General features: G+C 42.3%; 1 pseudogene; it reads left to right on the forward strand.

The window, feature by feature from the left end:
- Positions 1-4,598: 4,598 nt before the first annotated feature.
- Positions 4,599-5,656, forward strand: LOC145504450 (calponin-3 pseudogene; annotated as a pseudogene).
- Positions 5,657-6,098: the final 442 nt, after the last annotated feature.

Raw genomic sequence — 6,098 nt, forward strand, 5'->3', positions numbered from 1 at the left:
AGACTTTTGGATAGCAGCCATTCTGACCAGCATGAGATAGTACCTCATTGTGGTTTTGACTTGCATTTCTCTGATAATGAGTGATGTTGAGCATCTTTTCATGTGTTTGTTAGCCATTTGTATGTCTTCTTTGGAGAAATGTCTGTTTAGTTCTTTGGCCCATTTTTTGATTGGGTCGCTTATTTTTCTGGAATTGAGCTGCTTGTATATTTTTGAGATTAATTCTTTGTCCGTTGCTTCATTTGCTATTATTTTCTCCCATTCTGAAGGCTGTCTTTTCACCTTGCTTATAGTTTCCTTCGTTGTGCAAAAACTTTTAAGTTTAATTAGGTCCTATTTGTTTATTTTTGCTTTTATTTTCATTACTCTGGGAGGTGGGTCATAGAGAATCCTGCTGTGATTTATGTCAGAGAATGTTTTGCCTATGTTTTCATGTGGTCTCATGTTTCTGCATGTCTTATATCAAGACTCAGACTTAAGTTACTCCAGACCATCTTTTCAAGGAAATTTGAATGGTGAATAACCTTGGAAGGTAGAGATAATCGCTCTCCAGAGCAAAAGGGAAGGCAGAACCACAGCTTTGCTTAAGTAGAAAGGAGTCCGCTCATTACAGAAATGTCCAGTTACCACTCTGCTTGTGCCTGAAGTTCCCTCCTGAACTAACTTTCCTCCCATGCATGAGGTCAACATCTAATCCCAATTTCTATTCCTTGGTAAGATCCCTGAAGACCTCATGTTCCTGCAGTTCAATTCCCCTTTATCAAGCAAGACAGCTCTGCTTTCAGCTGGGTCTCCTTTGTGCAAAGAACCTTTTTGCCCTTTGACAGTTATTCATGCAACAAAGTTACTGAAACACATGCCTCTTTCTTTTGAAATTAAGAGTTGGAGGAGCCTGTTCTTCCCTGCCAGGTACTGGGACACAATAACACAGCTTTACATGAGGCGCCCTGTTGACTGCATGCACTGGCCAGGGTGTCTCTTCAGTCTTGGTATAGAAAGATCTCAATCTTACATCAGCATCCTGATGCTCTCCTGATTTGGGTCTCCTGTGACCTCCCTTTTATAAATTGGCTCTAAACTTTCCTGGCTCCTCCAGGAAGCCTGAAACTTAGGAATCCAAGGCTCCTGGTTTCATCAATGCTCCTACTGTCCTCCATGAGGGCATACAGCAATCTGGGAAACTGCCAAGTCCCAGGGAGATTAAAGCAGGGGTCTCTTCAAAGGTATGGCTGATGACTGGCTGTACAGTTGAACCTCCAATGACAGTTTTAACCTCTCAGCAAGAGATTCTATAAGATATGTCTTTGCTGAATCTTCAGGGTAGAAGGGAGCATGCTTTGAACTCTGAGTCACAGAAATCTAAACAGAAATCTGTTTAGATTTCTGTTTAGATTTTTGGGAGTTTCCTGGCTTACTGGCTCTCAGGATGTCTCTTGATTGTGGTTGAAAAGCTGGGAATTCGTCACCCTTGACTATCTCCCTTGACCCTTTGACCCTTGAAGAAATTCTTCATTTAATCTCTCACATCCTTATGCTCTGGGAACATTGCTATTCTATTGTCAGATTCTCCTGGGATATAACTGACTCTCATCCTTGGGCTCACTTCCTGTTGCTTGCCTTGTAAGCAGCCTCTGAACTGCCTCTGTTGCCCCTGAACCCAGTCCCACTGTGTCAGGTTTTGGCAACAGTGATGGGTGGGAGGATGTGAAAAATCTGCTTTCTTCTCATCTGAGAAAGGTCTGTGAATCCAGAGCTAGTATCAAAGAAGGACCATTTATCTCCCCTTTGTCTCCTCCAAGTGAGGGGGCACATGGAGCACTTGGACCCAGGGCAGGAATTATAGTTTTAGTGATCGCCTGTCTTCCTAATCTGCTTGAGGCTTTCTTTCCAGGAACTGGGTGACTCAGCTATGGAGTCAACCCTTGACAGATGGTGATGAGGAGAGAATGAGAGATGAAGAAAGGAACTAGGATTGGGCTGCCCTCACCAAAATAGTTTATGGATTCAAGTCCCTTTTATAAGGATACTTGTGATTGGATTTAGGATTCACTGAGATAACCAGGATAATCTCTTCATCTCAAGAGTCTTAACTTAATCATAATAGTAAAGCACTTTTTTTCTGCATATAAGAAAACATTCACAGCTCTCAGGAATCCGGACCCAGTTATATTTGGGGGGAGGGGGTCATTATGCAGCTTACTATACACAAAAAAAACTTCCCTGGTGGCTCAAATGGTAAAGAATCCCTTTGCAATGCAGGACACCTGGGTTCAATTGCTAAGTCTGGAAGATCCCATAGAGAAGGGAATGGCTACCCACCCCAGTATTCTCATCTGGAGAATCCCATAGATAGAGGAGCCTGGTGACCTCTAGTCCATGGGGTCTCAAAGAGTCAAACATGACTGAGTGCCTGACACACACATACACATAACTGTCAATTTAAATTTCAGAGGCTCAAGGGCCAATCTGTGGCTCTAGGCCAGTAGGTAAGAAGTGGACAAGGTGAAAGAGGCTGAAATGGACATCTTTGTTTTTATTTGAACAGTTAGCATTTATTCAGCCTTCTGAAACAGCCCCTCTATCTTCCTCCTCAGCCATGCGCAGGTGGAGTTGTAATTCCTAGTCATCCCTACACTCATGGCATCCAAGGGACTCAGTTCTGGCCAAAATTTCTAATAACCTAGTTAAAGTGAATGGTTCGGTGACTCAACTGAAGCCAATGAGGCTTTTGCAAGAGGTATCATGAGAGAAATGACACATTTTCAACTGCTCTTGAACTTGGAAGAAAACAGCCCTGACCTAGTTGGCAGCCATGCTGCCAGTGTGTAAAACCTGAGAATAAAGTCAAAAGAGAGAGAATGTAAAAGTAGAGAGGAACTTATTTCTGATGACATCAGTTGAGTATCTCTGCTAAGGACCAAATTTGCCCTCAGACTTTGTTATATTAATCAGTGAAATCTCTTTTTTGTTGAAGCTTTGTTTGTTTGTTCCTATAAGAACACCTGTCCAACTAGGAGCTTTTAAATTCAAAGACTGCTATGAAGCTTAGAGGCATGATATTACAAGATGGCTTATAAAGTGAAAATGAGGAAGTTGTTTCACTTTATAATGATTGGTTATTACAGTGATGGTTCCCAGATGGCAATGAATTGGTTAAAATTTATTATCTTATACCTTTCTTAGGAAGATGACTGTTCTTTTATGATTATAGAAGGCATTTATGAGAAGCAGCCTGAGAAGCAGCCTAAAAAGCAGCCCAAGTTGTGTTTCACTTGTTTTGCACGAAAAACTAAATTAAGTTTCACTTATCTGGCTTAAATGATTTTGACTGCTTAGGGAATTTTGGAGTCTGGTCTCTTTTGTATTTAATTTTAACACCAGGAAGGCAGAGGGCACAGTTGGAGACTGCAGGTTGTGCTGTTTGGCTTCATGTGTGTGTGTGTATGTATGCATATATATATGTAGTGGGGGCAGGGAGAAGATAGACTGGATGGGGTCTCCTGAGCCTCATCTCTGGGGATCTTGCGAGTTCTACCAAGCAGCAGGGGAGTCCTAGAATAAGAAAATTTGTGTGCTCCAGGTGCTAGAGGTTGCTTGTCTCAGGCTTGTCCATGAGTATGGTTCATGCCAGCTATTAAGCAGATCCTGATCCGTGTCTACTGCTCACCCCTAACTGAGGGTCACAGTGTTTGTGTGCTTCCCAGACAGATGCAGGGATGGGTTCTGGCCCAAAGGCTATGCTTGAGTGGTACTACCAAAGGACTGAATGGAGGAGTCAACTGTATGTGCTAGAGCCTTCCAGAAGGCCAAATACCCCAATCAGTGACTCAGACTTCTGGCGAGTGACCCTGGGGCCCCATCCAACTTCTGCCCAGGTCCAAGGTCAGTTGCACATCCCTTCATCAGTGCTGTATTGTATTTGTTGTTGTAGTTGCTTTCAGTGAAATGTTTCTTCATGGTACATATGAATTCTGTTTATGGTTCTTTCTTCTGTGCTAGCACACTAAACATAGACATTAACCTTTGTTAATATTGCATCATGTCTCAGTTCCCTCTTCTGTACAAGAGGATTTAGCTACATTAAATACTTAAAATATTTGCATATATGTAGTTCGTGCAGGACTCAGGAGCCAAACGGGAGCCTCTGCAGGACCTCGTAGCTGAGGCAGCAGAGGAGCCAAGGCACTGCCCGCATCCCACGGTAGTACTCATAGCTGAGTAGCTGAGGTAGTACTAATAGCCAAGTACTATGAGGTAGTACTACAAGCCGAGTACTATGAGTTAGTACTGTGAGGTAGTACTTGTAGCCGAGGCACCACCTGCGTCCCGCCGCCGCGTCCTGGCTACTCCTGCGCCAAACCCAGGGGAGTAAGCTCTGAGCATCTTGTGGTCAGGCCACTCCTTGGGGCCAGGAGTAGGGAAGCTGAGTGTGAGAATCCCCCAGACCAACCAATCCCCCAACTCAGCCTCTTTCCACCACCCATATCATCAGGATCCACTTCAACAAGGGCCCTTCCTGTGGGCTCTTGGCTGAAGTGAAGAACAAGATAGCTTTCAAGTATGATCATTAGGCAGAAGAAGATCTCCACAATTGGGTAGAAGAGGTGACAGGCATGAGCATTGGCACCAACTTCCAGCTGGGCTTGAAAGATTGCATTATCCTCCACGCACTCATAAACAAGCTACAGCCAGGCTCAGTGAAGAAGGTCAGTGAGTCCTCATTAAACTGGCCTCAGTTGGAGAATATTGGCAAATTTATTAAAGCTATTCAGGCTTACGGCATTAAGCTACAGGACATATTAAGCCACATGATGTATTTGAAGCAAATGATCTTTTTGAGAATGGAAACATGAGTTTCAGAAAACGTTGGTGGCCCTAGCAAGTCTGGCCAAAACAAAAGGATTCCATACAACCATTGACATTGGAGATAAGTATGCAGAAAAACAAACAAGATGTTTTCATGAAGTAAAATTAAAAGCTGGCCAAAGTGTAAATTGGTTTGCAGATGGGAACCAACAAATACACCAGTCAAGGAGGTATGACAGTGTATGGGACCAGGAGGCACCTTTATGATCTGAAAGTGCAAACTGACAAACCTTTTGATCAGACCACAATTAGCCTGCAAATGGGCACCAACAAAGGAGGCAACCAGGCAGGGATGTTAGCACCAGGTACCCAAAGAGATATCTACGATCAGAAGCTAACATTACAACCCATGGACAACTCCGCAATTTCCCTACAGATAGGTACCAACAAAGTCGCTTCCCAGAAAGGAATGAGTGTGTATGGACTTGGGTGGCAAGTATATGATCCCAAATACTGTGCTGCTCCCACAGAACCTGTCATTCACAATGGAAGCCAAGGAACAGGAACCAGTGGGTCAGAAATCAGTGATAGTGATTATCAGGCAGAATACCCAGATGAATATCATGGCCAGTACCAAGATGACTATCCAGAGATTACCAGTATGGTGACCAAGGCATTGATCATTAGATTCACAGAGGAGCTCAGTATTTAGCCCATTGTTTTTATTCAGTGAGAACCAAGCTAGGCTTGAATTATTTTTATCTTGTCTTCCTAAAACACTATTATGCTTATAGTACCTAAAGGAACTATTGCCTTACATATGTTCCTTTTTCCTTTTTCGGCCTCTTCCCTAAATAGTTGTGACAGTTAAACCCTACAGCATAACCAATAACTCACATATGAAGTAAAAAGGAATACTGTGAAAGGGGAGTACTCTTGTACAGTCAATTCTTTCCTTAAAAAATATGCATTTTTATAGTCCTCTACTTAAACTGGTGTTTTCAAACAATAGGAAGCTATTTGTTTTGTTTTTTTTAGTTTAGTATCTCGTTTCTACATGGAAGAGTAAACTCATGCTTATAGCTAAATGTGGTCTTTGACAACTAAATTTAAGATGCAGCATTTTAGAAATTTACATATCTAATGTTTCTACAGTATTGTTTGCTAACTTTTAAATAAAGTCCTGATCAGTGTGCAAAAAAAAATTTGCATATATAAAATAGGATATCAAGGTTAAAGTAGAAAATATTTCCAGAATCTTTCCAAAATCATGAGGTGCAAGTAAAATGTTT

Source organism: Giraffa tippelskirchi, chromosome 1 (assembly GCF_054371585.1).
Source record: "Giraffa tippelskirchi isolate mGirTip1 chromosome 1, T2T-mGirTip1v1.2.pri, whole genome shotgun sequence".
Lineage (NCBI taxonomy): Eukaryota > Metazoa > Chordata > Mammalia > Artiodactyla > Giraffidae > Giraffa > Giraffa tippelskirchi.